General features: G+C 37.1%; 1 protein-coding gene across 1 annotated transcript in view; it reads right to left on the reverse strand.

Annotated features, from left to right (window-relative positions):
- Positions 1–18964, reverse strand: part of usp43a (ubiquitin specific peptidase 43a) — a 111932-nt gene that overhangs the window by 85329 nt on the left and 7639 nt on the right. The gene's annotated exons all lie outside the window — the stretch shown is intronic.

Here is an 18964-nt window from a genome sequence, read left to right on the forward strand (position 1 = left end):
ATCTTCAGAACACAGTTTAAGATATTTTAGATTTAGTCCGAGAGCTTTCTGTCCCTCCATTACGGAGTTCACGATACGATACGTATCGCGATATTTTGAACAAAATGAAACTGAAATTCAAACAAGATTTATTAAAAAAACATTAACAAATTTAAATAATTTTCCTTGTTGTACATACAAGATCACATTTCAATAAAATAAATAAATAAAAATTTTTAATAAAAACCTTCTGTATTCAAATTAACAGTTGAATAGGGCTGTCTGTCACTGAAAAAAAATGTTAAACTTAACATGAACTTAGAATTATGAATAGGGGCCGTTCACATATCGCGTCTAAAAATTCGTGGAAGGCGCGGCAGCACCGCTTCTCCTTCTTTCCAAAGCGCTTGCGCTCCCGTGGCGTCGGTCGTTGCTATGCAACCATGAACTGAGCTCTCCAAGAGGATCAGGATGTTTCTGCAAAGGATAAATGATTTCTAGACCTTGCATTAGTTTTACTACGAGATATATTGATGGAGATAAGATATAAAAAACACCATGTACAGCTATGATCAGCTGTTCGGCTGAGCTTTTGATGTTTTGTTACGGAAAGGCCATAGCTGATCGGTTGATTGTTGTCACACGACCTGCGGTGCGCTTGCGGCATTCTGAGAAGTTGAGAATGCGCGTCGATCCCATTAGGAGCGCGCCTGCTGCGCGGCTACATTTGAAAATAATAACTGACTTGCACGCGGAAAAGACGCAATATGGGAACGGCCCCACAGAACTTCTTAAAGCAAAGCATCGCAAGCGTCTTTTGCTTTTCTGTGAGCACAGCTGTTGCTGTGCACTGCGGTGAAAGAAAGCCACGACTTTTCTCACGCGACCATGCAAGAGACTGACATGAGAAACGTTTAAACCTGCTTGCAAGATTCAATGTGTGCCCGAAACACTTACTGAACTAGAGAGCTGATTGAGACACACCATCTACGATAAATCGTTACACCCCTAATACTTATAGTAATTTAAAAATGTGGTAGCATTGGATCTGGATAGGAAGGATAACTCTGGGAGTTGGAAGGGGTGTGTCGCGATTCTGCCTTCTCATATCGCGATACAGGTTCGTGGACCTGCGTATCGCGATTTCGGTTTCATATCGCATATCGTTACAGCCCTACCCTCCATTGAAAATGTATGTACGGTACACTGTCCATGTCCAGAAAGGTAATAAATACATCATCAAAGTAGTCCATGTGACATCAGTGGGTTAGTTAGAAGTTTTTGAAGCATCGAAAATACATTTTGGTCCAAAAATAACAAAAACTACCACTTTATTCAGCATTGTATTCTCTTCCGGAACCCTTTCCATTGAATTGATTCCATTGAATCCTTTCATCTGTCGGCGTTGGTAATGCACTTTTACATCATTGTTTTTGGCGATAAGGACATCCGCGACATGCACACTTACGCACCATTTAAAAAAATATAGCAATACCAAAATACAAACAATGTAGAATAGCTTGAATACAGTGTGTGTCTTCCTCAGACTGTAAACGAAGTTCGGGCACACCGGATAACACGTCAGCAGCGTCTTACGTCTTACGTCTGCGGTTGAATAGCCGTGCTCTAGAGCCTCAGCAGTTGATACAGCAAAACATCAGCTTATGATCATAACACCACACGGATTTGTAAATAAATAAATAAATAAATAAACTCTCCCAACTTTGATTCTTAAACCGATGTGTCGCATTTATCCATAGTTGTAGTGCTGTTGTGCTCAAAAAATGTGAAAATGTGAGGCACCTAAATAAATTAATGGTAAAACAGCATGATGCTACACAACTGTACATTTCCTGTCTATCGCCACCCTCAGCCACTTATTCCACTTATTCCGCGTAACTGCGGAGTCGTGAACCCGGATTGACAACAGACCCGGAAGAGAATACAATGCTGAATAAAGTCATAGTTTTTGTTATTTTTGGACCAAAATGTATTTTCAATTCTTCAAAAACTTCTAACTAACCCACTGATGTCACATGGACTCCTTTCATGATTACCTTTCTGGACATGGACAGTATACCGTACCTACATTTTCAATGGAGGGACAGAAAGTTCTCGGACTAAATCTAAAATATCTTAATCTGTGTTACGAAGATGAATGGAGGTCTTATGGGTTTGGAACGACATGAGGGTGAGTCATTAATGAAATTCATTTTCATTTTTGGGTGAACTAACCCTTTAAATGAGTCTTTTTTTTATCAAAAGCATACAGTGTGACCAATGTAGCTTGACTCCTGAAACAAATGACTATGAGCTTTTAATGGATAGTTTAGAAAAGATTGGTTGCTGGTTTGAATCGATCTGAAACACCGCCCTTTAGAACTTACAGCAGAGAGGGAATTTCTTTCATATCTAAGCAAGACATCTTAACTGAAATATACCGAAATTGAATCAGAATCAACTCAAAAGCTTGAGAATCTGAATCAAATTGGAAAATCTTTATCAATACCCATCACTGCTCAACCCATGTCACTTCTGGCGTTTCTACAGATAAAAACTGATCTAACGTGTGGAAGATTCTGCACACTCTTTGTAGGGTTACCCAATGAATATAAATTGAAAATGATTGCCATCTTAGGAAGGCTGCATGGCAGGCTTGATCAACAAAATTACTGTATGACCCTTAGAATGATTTAGATGGCAGTATCTGATACAACAAAGCACTTCAGTGAGTTCAAAAAACACTTAGTGGTCATCAATTAGTAGACTGTGGTCCATATTCAAAGCTTTTCTGGCCATAATTCAGCTGCAGTATTTTCCCAAACATGAACTAGCAGAGTTTAGGGTCTAACATTGTCTATTTGATAATATTTTATCCAAAAAGATATTGTGTATTCATGCTACAGCTAAACCTGTAGACATGTGATAAGCAAAATATAAACAACGCCTAAACACAGGTAAAAACTATACAGACCTTCACAAAGAAATATATATTCCCCTACACCTAATAAATGTATTGCAATACAAATGGCTATAACATAGTATTCAATTTAAATATTCCACATTTCCACAAACCATGGTAAATTACTACATTCATTCATGGCAAATGTTTGTAAGGGTGGTGATTTTGGTTTCTAACTTCATTCATGGCACAATGTTTCTCCTGTTTTCCTCATCAGGCTTGTTGGGAATGTTGAGGCTGTTTCATCCAATTTAAAACTAGTTTAATCATCAAGTGATTGATTTTTAGTTTGTAACCAAGAGGTGTGTGTCGAATTGAAATGCTTCTCACTTGATATCGCAACGCTGTTTAATAATGGTATCCGGGGCCGGGAATAAACGCAGCTTCTTTAAGCTTCCATTCCGTTATCCACTGGTCCTTACTGCGTAGTTCAAAGTAAACTAGTGAAAGTTAACACATGAAAACAGCGCTATTTGTTTTGTATTTGTTGTTACTGACGAGAAACAAATTCAGATGATTCAGTGACAGAGCGGTCAGAACTAATCTAAATCGTTTCAGATCGCTATGCAAGCGCATTTGGCCAATTCACGGAAAAGAAAGAATCGAGCCAAAAGAATGATTCATTCATGAATGATTGGTATAGCTGGTTCAGTCGATAGAGAAATACGGGACAAACATAATAACCGCTGAAATATTAGCACGGAAAATGTTTCTCAGGTCAGTCGGAGGAGTGTGCATCGTATGAACAGTGCGTATACAGCTGTACAGCTGCAGGTGCCACTGCGTCCACGTATCTAACCAAATTTAGCCGCACCACCAGGAAAAGAGGAGGAGGGAGGTTGGGGTGCCCTCGGGCCGGATGAAGATGATTGGCGGGCCGGATTTGGCCCCCAGGTGCCAGTTGAATAGCCCTGCTCTAGAGCCTCAGCAGTTGATACAGCAAAACATCAGCTTATGATCATAACACCACACTGATTTGTAAATAAATAAATAAATAAACTCTCCCAACTTTGATTGTTAAACCAATGTGTTGCAGTTGTAGTGCTGTTGTGCTCAAAAAATGTGAAACTGCGAGGCACCTAAATAAATTAATGGTAAAACAGCATGATGCTATACAACTGTACATTTCCTGTCTATCGCCACCCTCAGCCACATATTCCAATGACTGAAATAAGCACAGTTACAATATATGTGGGAGAACACTGCTAGAATAAACCATAATGCAATAGGTAACATTTAACTGTGCAACATTATTAAAACTAGTTGATAATTCCCAAAAGAGAATTAGGCTTGAAGAGACTGTTCTACTGCAGTAGAGAACTTTACTGCATTGAAAATGTACATATGCAACTTGAAAATATTACAAACCAGGATGCATAATGTAATTTGACTAGAGTCAAAGAGTATTAAAGTAAAGTTGGCTTTAGTAAAGCAACATGAACTTTGTAGTCTGACCTGATAGCCTAATTGTTACGGTGTAGCCCAGATGATGATGATAAAGATTCAAAAGGTTCCAAAACAAAGGTATTTATTATATAAAACAAACTATACAGTATTTCAAAATGTAATTAGTTCCTGTGATGGTAAAGCTGAATTTCCAGCAACCATTACGACCGACTGACCGACAGACAGACAGATCTGGCTCTTGAAATAAAGTAGTAGCAATGTCCTGTAGTATAGTAACTAAACTGTACTAGTCAAAAATCTTTCAAAAAGCAGTGAACATAATTCTGTACAAAGAAAGGAACATTGCAGACTGATCTGTGGTAAAATAAAATGTGTGGGATCCGATCAGATAACATTCCCCCCTTTACTTTTGAAGAACAGTTTTAGAGGTCTGCAGAGGAATGCATTACAAAAAGGCATAGAAATATTGTCAACACAATATCTTCAACGATGGGGTGCTTATAGATAACCATGAATATCATACAATATGTAGATGATACTGCCAACTCCATGTTTGATAATGGAAGAAGAGCAGCTGGGTGCTGATCAGTCATTCAGATGATAAATAGAGCATACAGCTGAGATGACTGGAAAAATGCACAAAAATTCCAAAAAGTACCTGGGTGTGAAAACGCATATATGCACACACAGCGAGGATTCAAACCCCTGCCATGCGAGTAATCTCTAGACCTCTCCACGGTACAGCATGCCAGCCTACCGTCCTATACACCCCCACGGTGAATGTAATCCAGCTGAGATTAGGATACGATTCGAAACACACGCACACACACACATCCCAAATACACACCCACTCACAGCATGAGCTATGTGCTTTACAGAGCCAATCTTTAGCCTCAGGCAGAGATAACTGAGGCGACAGTTTCATCTCCTCTCACAGGGGTCTCACACTTACCTAAAACACCTGAATGACCCCCTTAAAGGGATAGTTCAAACATACAAATTATGTCATTGTTTACTCACCCTCATGTTATTCAAAACCATCTCATTGAAAACTACTGACAAATATTAAAGAGTTTTTTAATTCCATCAATGATAACAAAGACTGCACATGACAATAATTAGGGGTCCAAGCATGAAGTGCTGGAAATTTATTGCTTTTTTAGGATTTTTATATTTCTATTTTTCTGCCCTAAAAGTGTCAGGGCATCAGAGACCAAACTTCACAGAGACCTCAAACTTGGTGGGTGGCATAATCTCAGGCATGCGTACGCACATGTGTTGTACACTAGGTGGCGCTATAATAAGGTCCTTTGTGTATTTTATTTTAATCTAACAGAATGCAAGTTTAATTTCCACCATGTCCAACATTTTTCTGACATTTCGAATTGTTTGAAAAAATAAAATAAAAATTCTCCTAGGTCTTTGACATGTACAAACTTGACAAGCATGATACACTGGTGCTGTCGACAAACATTTATCATCACACAGCGCTCTCTACATTCTCACATAATTTTATACCCACTTTGAATGATAAAACCTTCCAAATGTGGAATAACAATGGTCTTTCTACATTTAACGAGTTGTACACAGATGGTCACTTTTCATCTATTAATCACCTTGTTAGTAGATTTGGTCTTTTTCACTCTCGTTTTCATCATTACTTGCAGATTCGACATTATGTTCAGCAGGCTTTTTCTGACTATAGGATTCAGCAGGTAGAGCTTCTATAATCTAGTGTGGCATGCGCCATATTCTAGGTATGGTTTCACAATTTGTTTCCCTGTTCTCTTCACAGTTAAATACATCTTTTAATTATCTCAAGGTAGTCTTGGAAAAGGAGGCTGGCATCAATTTATCTGTCAACCTCTGCTCCAAAATCTTGCAGAGAATATAGCTCTTCCATCAATGCAAGTCTCCAATTAATTCAGTTTATACAGATTACACTATTTTAAAGCCAAACTCCACTAGATCTGCCTAGCTGTGTCTCCAATTTGTGATCAATGTCAGGCTGCAGAAGGAACTTTATCTCATTCTTTTTGGTTCTGCCCGAGACTCCAGAATTATTGGCAAGATATTTTTTCTTCGTATTCTGCGGCATATGATTCCTCCTGAAATGGATCTGGCCATCTTTGGCTATTCTGACACATTTTCCACTTTGCCTTATTATTTGCAGCTGGTATTAACGTTGGGCATGGTTGTGGCCAAGAGAATTATATTTAGGGATTGGAAAGCCACTGCTCCCCCATGTTTTCTGGATTGGCTTGTTGAGATGGTATCTGTTTTAAAGGGTTAGTTCACACAAAAATGAAATTTCTGTAATTAATTACTCACGCTCATGTCGTTCCACACCCCAAAGACTTTCGGAACACAAATTAAGATATTTTTGATGAAATACTAGAGGTATATGACTAAAGACATCGTTAAAACTGTTGACGTGACTGCAGTCGTTCAACCTTAATTTTATAGAGCGATGAGAATACTTTTTGTGTGCAAAAACAAAACAAAATTAATGACTTTATTCAATAATCTCTTCTCTTCCCTGCCATTATCCTTATGCAGTTGTCGCAGTAAGCACAGTGAAGGCTTCAGTGTTTATGTCCAAATGCTGGCTCTGTATGGGCCAATATTGAGGCCACATTCTGACGTAGAACCTGGAAGTACTGGATGAAAACAACTTATGAGAATGACACAGAACAGAAGATATTGTTAAATAAAGTCGTTATTTTTGTTTTTGAGCACAAAAAGTATTCTCGCCTATATAGTCACGTCAACTGTTTTAACAATGTCTTTAGTACCTTTCTAGACCTTGAAAGTGGTGATTATATTACGGTCTATGGACGAGTCATATAGCTCTCAGATTTCATCAAAAATATCTTAATTTGTGTTCCAAAGATGAACAAAGGTCTTACGGGTGTGGAATGACAGAATTTTCATTTTTTGGTGAACTAGTTTAATGAAGCAAAGTCTCTTAATAAATTGTCCTGGGGTCCCTTCCTACAACATTTACATGATAGTAGAATAGAGATAACACATTTTTTATACTATGATTTTTGTGTGATTTATCTTCCTCCTTTGTACTTTATTTAGGCACTTATGTCATTTGTAATGTCATCTGGCTGCTGTTTTGTTGTTTGTTGTTTGATTACTGCTGTTCTTGTAAAACTATAAAACAATACTGAGAGACAAAAAGTTATCAAAAGAATTTTGATTAGTCAAAGCATTGCAAAGATATAAGTTAATTAATTTGGTACACATGCTAACATGTTCTTTAAGGGTATGTTTACATGACAATAAAGAAGAGATATCTAGAAAGAACATGATTACTTCAAATAATCCAGTAATATTCAATATGAGCTGACACTGAACAGTGAATAAACATTAGATGTCATTTTATTAAGAGTAGAACTGAGTAAAATTAATGAATGGAAAAAATACTGAACTGTTTTCATCAAAAGACAAAAACTATGACTAAAGCAAAAACTGTTAAAAAAAAAAAATCACATTCATTATTCAGAGCCCTGAACACTGATTTATTTTCTTTTTCTTTGTTTCCCCTTATTGATCCCATATATTTATATGGAGTTAGTCAGAGTCACTTCAAGTCAAGACAGGTGTGTATAATTTCACAAGAGCTTGATTATTAGGTAATTCTGAAAACAGCCACAGTGTTATAAAAAGGTGTGCACACACTTACGCATTTTACATTAAACATGCAAAAGTTCTGATTTGGTTTATCTTTATTATTATTATTATTATTTTTTTTTTCATCACAGAAACCAGCTGTTTTAACAGGGAGGGGTGTGTAGATTTTTATACAGCATTAAGATACAATTGTGTAACAGTAGAGCCTTGAACCTGCACGCACACACACACACACACAAAATCAGTCCACACCTCCTTCAGCAGCACATACTCTACTGTTCACATCTCACTTCAAAGAATAGACAAAAATTTAGATGCCTCTGAATATTTTAGTTGTTCTCTGCACTATTTAGGGAGTTTCTCTGAAATATTCATTGGTTTAATCAAATTTTCCTAAAAAAGGGTTAAATATTTCAAGCAGCAGTGAAATCCACTACAGGCCCTTTAATAGTGTCTAGGGAACATGTACGTGTGTCAGGTGGGTACCTGCTAGCTGAGGGTTTGAATGGACACCGATGGCACTTAATCACAGATGAGAGACATTATGAACATCTCAGATCACAGACATACACTTTATTTTATTACAAATTTATACAGCTGTATTCACTGTGCCTTATAACAGTATAAATATATTATGGAATATTTTTTCCATACTTTTTGTACTATGCAAAAAGTATAAAACACTAAAAAATTGTTAACTCGGTTTAAATTTTTGATGATTTTAATCTGCATTTTACAGAAGTGCACATTTTTAAAAAGTCCTCGCCACAAAGAATGTATGTAGTATCTAGTGAATGCAACATAATATGATGGAAAAACCAAGGGGGAAAAAGCAAAACACCTCACAAGGGGGTCATTAAAAGTCTATTATGTTTAAAAGTCTTAAAATACACCTATTCACCTCTAAAGGGTTCATAAAGAGGGCAGGGTGCCATTATGCAGTGTATGGTGCAGTTTTAAAGCACCCCTGAGGTTTCAGGAGCGGGTGATGGTGAGCCGGATGTACATTCTGCCCTCTCAGCCGATCAATTCCCTGTCTAATGTTCCTCTCTTTTGTGGCATATGCCTCCCTCTCTTTATGACTTCAACCCCTGGCTCTCTCACACACTCTCTGTCCCTCTTAGGTTGAACTTGTTAAATATGCATGATGCCTCAATCTCAGAGCTGTGTTTATAGAGGCTTGTCCAAAAGTGATCCAGTGTGATAGAGTTCACTGCTTCTAAAGATCTTTCTTTATTGTGTGTTTGACCTAGAGGGCCCCTATTGAAAAAAAGTAGTCATCACTGTACTATTGTTTCACAGCAGATGTTCTTGGGACAATGTTGGAATTCATAGCAGAACAGAAATAGTAGACAACTCCCTGGAGACCATACCAGAATACATACTAAAGCTCCATTGCCATTGATTTTATCAATGGAGGTCACCTGGTTGATGTATTTTCCGTCGCTACCCTAGTAAGGATTTGCAAAATCAGCTAGTCATTGTGTTGTGCCAACTAGTCTGTCTTAAGGAAGCCCTGAAAAATAAGGGTCCACTAGACCTCGATCAAACGAGCAGGCATGGGACTAACCTTCAACACTGAAATATGGCTGAAATAAGTTGGTGTTTCAGTGTTGAAATAATGTTTTAAAAATGTGGATACAGTGTTAAATGCAAAAATTTCTAAAAAATTAAAATACTTCAACATTGAAAGGTCTGTACAAAATGTTAGACGAAATAACATTGCAAAATCAACATTGCAAAGTTTCCTACCAATCTGAAGGAAAGTACAGACAGCTGGGATCAGATTAGGACAGCAGTCTCTCCACAGACTCTCCACTTCAAGCAAACAGGCTTGGCTTTACATTCAGAGTCTTGCAGATTAGACATGCCACTGTTGGGAGAAGCCATCTGAACGACATGGAAAGTTACCAACCACAGATTTTTTTGAGGCACTTGGGGTTAGCCTAATCAAACAACCAATGATAGCATAGTATATCAAAAATATCGCAGAGTGTGGCAAAAATGGCAGCTCCTTCAAATAATGCTGCATCTGGAAATACACCAATAATAACAAAATGAATAATGAACTAAATCAAATTCATCCAACAAGCACAAAGATGAACATTAAATTAAAATTACAACACGTTGTCAACGTTTGGATGTTTGAAAACATGCTTCTGTGTAACATTTGCTCCTCAAGAAGGATGCATGCTGCATTCAGTGTGTGGTGATGGAGAGGTGAAGACTACTGTTTGCACCAAGTATTATTAGATGCAGTCAAAATAGTTACATAAGAAATATTATATAAGAAATATTATTGTATAGAGTTATATTTGCTATAAAGAAAATAAATGGATTGAATTATACAAATTAGATGAAATAAAATGCATTCTAAAAAGGGATTTTTCATTCAGACTTAACACAAGACTCACCCACATCTATGTCAAGACCATCCCCTCTTAATTAATCACTCCCAATTTTGCCCGATTCAAATACAATCAAATGGAAAGCCACGTTGACTATCAAAAGCCAGAAAGAAAGATTAAGATTGCCAATTTTAGACAGCAATATGCAAGACAATCTGTGAACAGTTAATAGATGTGCCTGAAACTACAGTAGCCTACACTCATACCCAGCATGACATTATAGCTGCTTTCCAAATCACAGGCTGCATCCTTCAAAAGGACTCGGACTTCAAAGGCCACGCCTTCGAAGGCCACGAAGGTCGGACCGAGTGTTGTTACATGGGATGGTCTAGCCTATGGAAGACTGTTCTTGTCTAGCAACTCTGACAGCTGCCATTGATGAGTGGCAGTAACGTTTGAACTGGACTTTTTATATTCAAAAAAGTTAAAAAGTTGTCCAAAAACCAGTCAGTATCGGGTGTGACTACCATTTGCCTCACGCAGTGCAACACATCTCCTTCGCATAGAGTTGATCGGGAAGTTGCTGGATATCGGCAAAGGAGAAGTGCTCACTAACACAGATTTAGATGGATTTGTGAACAATATTTTAAAGAAATAGGCCTTTTGTGTACATAGAAAAAGTCTTAGATCTTTGAGTTCAGCTCATGAAAAATGGGGGCGTTTATAATTTTGTTATAATATATGTATATATGCGGTGACACAATCGGCCTTCGAATGTGGTCTTTGAAGGATGTAGCCTCTGAATTGTGATGCAGCTAATGTGTCTCATTCACTGTGTGCGTACACAATTTGTGTGTAAAATTTGCATACGAATGTTTTCAGAAACAAATCATAATTCACCAATAACATTCATAAAATGTATTCTATATTTACCAAAAAATGTAGGAAAAATCACATACTCTATAAAAGCTGTTTATTGTGCATTAACTGGTTCTGAAGTATGCAAAACTGGCACTGCTCAAGGATCTTGATGTGCTTTCAGGCAAGAGTGCATCTGAAAACATCATGCTGAGAGTGATGAAAGGCTGTAAAGGCACGGTTGTATGGAAAGCCCTTATATGGAGATGGTTTGGGTGTGTTTTATGCAAATGACTAACCTTGGGTGGCTGCTCCAAATTCATTAACATTATAACAAGATTAAGAACAAATTTATGTATTGCTGTTCACATTGTTGTTTTAAATGTAGCCAATATCATATTTCCAGTGTGAACAGATCATGGTTCTGAACAGACCTACATGTGCAAAAGAACGATACAAACGGGGTTGCCAGGTTTTTAACCACAAAATCCACTCAATTGCTTATCAAAACTAGTCCAAAGTTGATGTAAATGTGATTTGTACCACTTATATAAAGCCGATACAATTCAGATGCTTTGTATTGCAACCGCAGTGTGAACAGTCACATCGGAATTCATGTGATTTTTACATCACTCGAGATCAACATTTGTCAACATTCTGCGCTAATGGGAGTTTATTCAAAGATTAGATTCAAAGCTCTATAATACAAGCAAAACATGAGGGCTTGTATCATAAATGTTTCAAAACTCTGCTCTCTTTTGTCACATCATTGTCTTTATTTTTCATTTTGCCTGTGCGTAATTTTGCTGGCTTTTCATGGCAAATCACACTGACATTCTTTGACAAACACACTTGACCTGCATTCTCTTACTCTATTTCTTTCTTTCTCTCCCTCTCTCTCTAACTATGTTTAAAATGTTTGACACATTTTACTTTGTGAATATCAGTGTTGTAGGACTCAAGACCGGACTCAAGTCCAAGTCTCAAACCAGATTACCTCATGCAAGCTCACTGAAAATGTCAGTCTTTTATGTTCAAACCGAAGCCGGACAATAATGAAGAGGCTCAAGAAGAAGTGACAACATGTACAAACCCGATTCCAAAAAAGTTGTGACACTGTACAAATTATGAATAAAAAAGGAATGTAATCATTTACAAATCTCATAAACTTATATTTTATTGAATAGAATATAGATAACATATCAAATATTGGAAGTGAGACATTTTGAAATCTCATGCCAAATATGGGCTCATTTTGGATTTCATGAGAGCTACACATTCCAAAAAAGTTGGGACAAGTAGCAATAAGAGGCCGGAAAAGTTAAATGTACATATAAGGAACAGCTGGAGGACCAATTTGCAACTTATTAGGTCAATTGGCAACATGATTGGGTATAAAAAGAGCCTCTCAGAGTGGCAGTGTTTCTCAGAAGTCAAGATGGGCAGAGGATCACCAATTACCCCAATGCTGCGGTGAAAAATAGTTGAGCAATATCAGAAAGGAGTTTCTCTGAGAAAAACTGCAAAGAGTTTGAATTTATCATCATCTGCAGTGCATAATATCATCCAAAGATTCAGAGAATCTGGAACAATCTCTGTGCGTAAGGGTCAAGGCCGGAAAAACATACTGGATACCCGTGATCTTCGGGCCCTTAGACGGCACTGCATCACATACAGGAATGCTACTGTAATGGAAATCACAACATGGGCTCAGGAATACTTCCAGATAACATTGTCAGTGAACACAATCCACCGTGCCATTTGCCGTTGCCGGCTAAAACTCTATAGGTCAAAAAAGAAGCCATATCTAAACATGATCCAGAAGTGCAGGCGTTTTCTCTGGGTCAAGGCTCATTTAAAATTGACTGTGGCAATGTGGAAAACTGTTCTGTGGTCAGACGAATCAAAATTTGAAGTTATTTTTGGAAAACTGGGACGCCATGTCATCAGGACTAAAGAGGACAAGGACAACCCAAGTTGTTATCAGCGCTCAGTTCAGAAGCCTGCATCTCTGATGGTATGGGGTTGCATGAGTGCGTGTTGCATGGGCAGCTTACACATCTGGAAAAGCACCATCAATGCTGAAAGGTATATCCAAGTTCTAGAACAACATATGCTCCCATCCAGACATCGCCTCTTTCAGGGAAGACCTTGCATTTTCCAACATGACAATGCCAGACCACATACTGCATCAATTACAACAACATGGCTGCGTAGAAGAAGGATCCGGGTACTGAAATGGCCAGCCTGCAGTCCAGATCTTTCACCCATAGAAAACATTTGGCGCATCATAAAGAGGAAGATCCGACAAAGAAGACCTAAGACAGTTGAGCAACTAGAAGCCTGTATTAGACAAGAATGGGACAACATTCCTATTCCTACTTGAGCAACTTGTCTCCTCAGTCCCCAGACGTTTGCAGACTATTATAAAAAGAAGAGGGGATGCCACACAGTGGTAAACATGGCCTTGTTCCAACTTTTTTGAGATGTGTTGATGCCATGAAATTTAAAATCAACTTATTTTTCCCTTAAAATTATACATTTTCTCGGTTTAAACATTTGATATGTCATCTATGTTGTATTCTGAATAAAATATTGAAATTTGAAACTTCCACATCATTGCATTCTGTTTTTATTAACAATTTGTACAGTGTCCCAACTTTTTTGGAATTGGGTTTGTAGAATGCAACAGGACATCTGAATAGTTAGTTGCTTAATTTATGTAGCTGATTTGGAAAAAAATAAAGTCACTGATTAGCATATTTTGTCATGATAATCTATAAATTGCTCATGTGGGAACGGTTGTAAGATGCCTAACAGAGCCAGAGAATATATGCTGCATGAAGATAGAACCGGTTTAGTTTAATTATGGTTATAACTTATATTGGCATCTAGCTTTTATGATATGCTGCTGCATTTGTGTTACATATTGCAATAACATGGCCTCACCCACTTGCTGTGTTTTCTCGGGGGCAGGATTAATGTCAATTTTAGGGTTAGTGATGTCACCAACCCGGGAAGAAGCTCGTTGTAGTCCCTACCAGCTGTATGTTGTAGTCCTTAAACAGGGATTTCTTTAAAAGAAAATATCTCCTTTTGCTTTGAACTTTGAGTGTCGTAACTTTGCAGATGTTGTTTATGCTCTAATAGCAACATTACACTCTAACTTAAGCTAAAAATGTGAAATCATAATGAACCACTCCTTTAAAAACAATTCAAAGTAATAATGAAATTACATATAAAGATGCATTTATGTCCTACTTAAATAGATCAAAGTATTGCATTTATTCTATAAATGTAAACTACTGTACATTTTCATTTAATTCTTAACTCTTAATTCTTATGCAATTAAAAACATTACATTCAATACTCAATATATTTCTTTTAAAATATAGAATCTCAGTAATTAGTACTCTTTTTAAAAGTAAAAAAGCTAAAGTGTACTTCTTTTTGAAGGGTCTTCTAGTTTCGGCCTTGACTCGGACATCCTACTCAGGTCTCGGCCTCTAAAGAGCTGGTCTTGACTACAACACTGCTAAATATGTCATTGGCGTACAGTGTCAACAGACTAGATTGTTCTTTAGTTAACAGTCACCGATCTATGAAAAGTAACCTGTGACAGAGTTTGTAGTTAGGTCAAAGGTCATCAGAATTTTCCCACAATGTTTCACCCCTTGACAGTTATATAGCTTATTAGACACCAAGACATTATGCCCACTGATCGCATCTCCCGATTCACACAAACACAACGATAGTAAAGGGCATCTTTTAATCCTCAATTGGCTTGCCCTTTAGATTACTGTGATTTGTCTCCATATTTATAATCATATAACATACAGAGGTACTTCATCACCCACTTCTCTGATTAAAATAATCTTTACTGTATTTTCTTGTTTTTCCCCTGTAACGTTTCTACCAGGAGGAATTTTATTTATTTATTTGTTTATTTTTTGCTACAGCTAATTGAAATATTGTAAGCCATTATGGCAGACAGGCAAACACAAATAACATGACAAGTTAAAAAAAAAAAAAAAAAAAAAAAAAGAAGAAGAAGAAAACATTATTTTAAAATTCGCTTCATGTTGCACTGCTCACTTTCAATACAGACATGAGCAAACTGCACACCAAAACTATTAAAATACCTTTTATAATCAACAAATCATAGACACACAGTAAAGCTTCATTGATTTAAATGGGAGTTTGTGAGGGAACTCAAATGTCAAACTGTAAGCAATAACGGGGCCTGAAAGTCATTTAGCTGTAAATAATTGTGTCTCTGTTTGGATGTCTCTGTTTGGATCAGAGTGTGATGTGATGGGGCCAGAGATACGGACCCATTCTGTGATGAGTCTAAAAATGGCTCTTGATGGAGCTGCCACATTACCATGCAGGCTTGGCGTCTTCGTTTGCTGCCACTACAGCAGACAAAGGCTGAAGTGTGTTCTCTGCCAAAACAGACTTGAGCTGACCTGCTGCTGTCTGACACTCTGTACAATACACTGTATTCTAACAGCCTCCAAACTCTGAGAGGGTGATTATGTGTGATTATCAAACATGCACCTTCTTTTAAACACCCCAGTGAATTTTTATTATGCACATTCCACGCTCTCTAATTCCTCATTGATTTCTAAAGAGAACAAACACTTACAATAAGGTCTCACTGAATATACAGAACATTACAACACATTCACAACACCCCCACACCAATCCACCCACTCATGTTTCCCTCCTACACCCTCTCTCTAGCACAAAAGTTAACAAATGAAACAAGAAAACTAGTCAGCCAATGTATCTTACACAGGAGGGAGTCGTATCTTAGGCAGCAACTTCCTTCTCATTAGCTTAATGGAGTTTCAGACCTCAGACTTTAGAAACACCAAAGAGACACACAAGAGATGACTGGTAGTTTGGATGCAGTGCCTCATCAATAGAAGAAAAATAAAAACTTTTATTATGCCACAGTCACCGGTGCTGCTTCCGCTACTCCGGTCATGAGTATGAGGTAACGCAGCTCTGTTTACCACATTATATACATTTGAGAGTGTTGAAAATGATGTTATAGCGTTACTCTGAGTGTTTGCTCGGTGGCTGCTGTGAGACACTTGCTTGAGACACACTGCAGTAAGCTGATCGGTTTTAGAATATCATATTAAATGCTGGATGGCTTGTGTTGATAAATGGCATGCAATTCATTTTAAAATGTATTGTATGATGGAGAAAATGCTGTATTACTGTTTTTAAAAATAAAGCTGCATCTGATTATGCTATGTTAGCTACTTCACAAAATAGTGTTTTTCTCTGAGGCATGGTAAAGCATAGTACTCGCAAAAAAAAATCAAGAAAATTAGATTTAAACAATAAGACTAAATGAGTTGAGCTATATAACAACAATTAGTTTTCTGTCTATAAATATATCAGCACAGTTGTTCCCTTGTCTATTAAAACGTGTAATATATTAAAGCATCTTTGGTGTTTCCATGATTTCTACAAAATAAAACCGGAAACCGAGGCAGACCGAGGGTTAACACGGGTATGACGCAATTGACAGGCGACTCCTCACACGTCCTGGAGCCTAGTTGGAAACATTTGGGATATTGTAAGTACTCAAGTGAACAAAATGGCCTAGTGGTTTGTGGATATGTTACTGCAAAAATATTACATATTGCACCTTTAACAGAATTACAACTGAGAACAATTTATTATAATTTTGTTTTATTATCCCAAATTAAATCCCTGTACACCGAAAAATTGTAACATCATAATTAACTGGTAAAAATTATTATTTAATATCACTGAATCAACTTAAATACATTTATACCAACAAAAAATTGTGTGTGTTCTAATCAGGTAGAAATAGCGCTTTAAGGTAACTATTAAAGCGTATTATTTTATCAATACTTTTTACTAAAAGGTATTAATGAGGTTTACATTGTTATTCTGCTGTGGAATCTTATTTCAATTAGTAGTCTGCAGTGTATTGGACTGCAGACAACACCAAAGAAAGTAGTAGAAACTGTGTGTTAACTTCGTTCAGATTTCCCTCTGAAAGTGCTGTAATAAGCATTACAACTCTGAAAAAAATTTTGTTGGCAAACTTTAAAACACAAGCTTAGCCATTTACCACTTTTCACAATGGCATGAACCTCACAAACTGGAGCAAGTAAAGTGATTAGTTGCTTTTCTCAGAAGCGCTTGTTTTAAGAAAGGTCTGGAACGACACCAGAGTGAGTAAATGATGACAGAAATTATCCCCTAAACTATTTCTTTAAAGTTAGTGTGATGTTCTAGTTCTATTCATTCTTATTGTAATTTATATGAACTAAATATCTTCATATAAACAAATAGGTATTTTAATAACATATTTGATGTTGTGTGCTGAAAAAAAACTAACAAACAAAAATCTCCTAAGCAAGGATTGGTCATGGCAACAGACTAGTCCAGGGGTTCTCAACTTTGGCCCTCAAGGTCCACTTTCCTGCAGAGTTTGAAATCGTCCCCTATACCCTCATTCACTATTCATTCATTAGTCCACTAAAATAGTTCACTTGAGGGAGTGAATGAAAATGAGTGAGCAAATTCAGACACTGAGTGAGCAAATTCGGACACTCTGTCATATGTGTAAACCTTAAATAAACAATTTAATAACCAATAATAAAATAATAAAAATTTCAATTAAAAAGGAATTTACACCTGTATGAAATTACACTGTACCCACATTGGACCAGAGGTTTGGAAATTGGATGGAAGGATGATTCAGCTACGGGCACCATCTTCTGGCAAGGCGCGGGAAATTAATTTTCTGTGACCCTCACAGTGCATTATGGGTATTATTTAGCCGTTGAGAGTACATCAGTTGTACACTTGTTATTGTGATGCATTATTGCATTTGAATGAGTGCACTCGATAATGTCCACTATGGTTTCAAACACCACTGCAAATGGCTATCCCTTCAAATAGTGCACTATTTAAGGGTATGTGGGCGATTTTTGACACAGACAAGGTCTTTTGACTTTCTAAAAAGTTGTGTAGTGCCTTCTACTACACTGTAAAACCAAATATTTCTTTATTTTTTTTTTTTTTTAGTAGATTTTAGTCTTTATTTTTAAGTTAGTAGAACTTAAAATTTTTGTGACAAGTGGGATAAGGCCTAGAGCTGTGGAAGCAAAGAAAGGCCAGTGTGGTGCACAGGTGTTTCTCATTAATTACGTCACCGGCATCCCTTCGCTCCCACAGTTCTCAGCCTCGCCCAACTCATCATAATGTTAATTACATACAGTTAATTTACATAAACATCATATTTGGACCTTGGTTAAATGTTAGATAGCAAATAACACATGCTATTATAACTATCAAAGAGACTGTCATTTTATACTTCAATGTAAATAATCAAAAAACATAGGTTGAGGATGGGCTGCAAAACTTTTAAGACCATACATAGGCTCTGATCTTCACCACAATGGTAACCCTACAAAACTAACATAACAGAACCCCCTGTAAAACTCAACATAACACAACAATTAACACTAACGTATGTCTCCCTATGTTAATCTTGTGCAAGAACACACAAAATAACACTTGCTGGGAATTAGAAATCTTCTGCAATTCAACTTAATCAGCTTACTATAATGAAATTGAGTTCACACAACTTTTTTCTATTAAGCACAATGAACTTCCATTATTATTTGATATTGCTAACGATAACCCTTTAATTACAATGCCTGTTAGACATTTTGTATGGTGAAACCCACTGTGTCTTTGGTGGCTGCAT

This window comes from Chanodichthys erythropterus, chromosome 21, assembly GCF_024489055.1.
Source record: "Chanodichthys erythropterus isolate Z2021 chromosome 21, ASM2448905v1, whole genome shotgun sequence".
Taxonomy (NCBI): Eukaryota; Metazoa; Chordata; class Actinopteri; order Cypriniformes; family Xenocyprididae; genus Chanodichthys; species Chanodichthys erythropterus.